Genomic DNA, 1,329 nt, shown 5'->3' on the forward strand with positions numbered 1-1,329 from the left:
AAAACTAGTGGGAAGGGGAATTAGAGGAGGCAAATAAAATATGGAGTAGGAATTTTTTATTTTATTTATTTTTTTGCCAATCACACGTCTTGGGACTCAGCCTGAGCACTGTCCCTGAGCTTCTTTTTGCTCAAGGCTAGCACTCTACCACTTGAGCCACAGTGCCACTTCTGGCTTTTTCTGTTTATGTGGTCCTGAGGAATTGAACACAGGGCTTTGTGCATTCTAGGCAAACACTCTACCGCTAAACCACAATCCCAGCCCCCATTTAACTTAATTTAATTTAGCTTAATTTTTTCCATCTGTTACTCCAGACAGGGTAAGAGGAGTTTTATCATCTCTTCTCTGGGTTTAATGGAGATTTCCTTTACCATTCTGTGTTAGCCTCTTATGACATGTTTAACTTAATTTATTAGTGTGTATCAATTAAACATTCCCATATGTTCATATAATGCACATTGATCATATTCCTCCTATTATCCTCTCTTCTCCCTCACATAAACTTCCTTTTCCATACTACTATGCTTTTTTTTTTTTTTTAATTTGTCAGATTCCACACTCTACCACTAAGCCACATTCCCAGCCCCTGGAATAGGAATTTTTAAACAACCATTTCCTGCCCCTTCAACTTTACCTAGGGCAGGGAATGTAGAATACCTATAAGGCAGGGGAGGTTGAGGCTGAATCTGTGCATGTTTATGAGATGCCCATACTCAAGAGCCTTCTCACAATTGGCCTCTCCTGTTCCTGGGCACAATAATTTTCTTGCACATTTGAGTACTGTCCTTAGATTCTCCAGCCTGTGTCACGTCTTCTGAAGGTTGGATACTTCAGGAAATCATTCCTGTTGTATAACCTAATACTTGTTGTATAACCTGTTATGCCACAAACAGAATTCTTTCTCCTTATTTCTCCTTCTCCCCTCACAAAAAAATAACAAAAATAGACTAATATCTCCAAAATGCATAAACATATACTTTCCCTTGAAGGTGGATAAACCCAATTGTTTAGCAACAGTATTCATTTAAGATAGGAATAAATAAATACTTTATTAAAATCTGTAATTTTTTACAGAGTTCCAAATTATACTTATTATGAATATATACTATATAGAAAATTAATGTTGAAATAGACAATAAATACTGGGAATGTGAAGATTTAGAATAAAAAATAGAATCTTTAATTAATTTTTTGTTATCTAAATGTTGAAGTAATTGGACATGTTGGATTAAATAAAAATATTATTAAAATTTTAATAAAATAGACAATATAAGTAAAGGAGTCAGATTACAAACTACTATCTTTTGAAAGGAGTTATTAAATGAGATA

General features: G+C 34.1%; 1 non-coding gene across 1 annotated transcript; it reads right to left on the minus strand.

Annotated features, from left to right (window-relative positions):
* Positions 1 to 300: 300 nt before the first annotated feature.
* Positions 301 to 416, minus strand: LOC125357804. Its single transcript, XR_007212209.1, has one exon. It is a non-coding gene; the product is annotated as a small nucleolar RNA SNORA26 (small nucleolar RNA).
* Positions 417 to 1,329: the final 913 nt, after the last annotated feature.

Source organism: Perognathus longimembris, chromosome 9 (assembly GCF_023159225.1).
Source record: "Perognathus longimembris pacificus isolate PPM17 chromosome 9, ASM2315922v1, whole genome shotgun sequence".
In the NCBI taxonomy this organism is placed as follows: domain Eukaryota; kingdom Metazoa; phylum Chordata; class Mammalia; order Rodentia; family Heteromyidae; genus Perognathus; species Perognathus longimembris.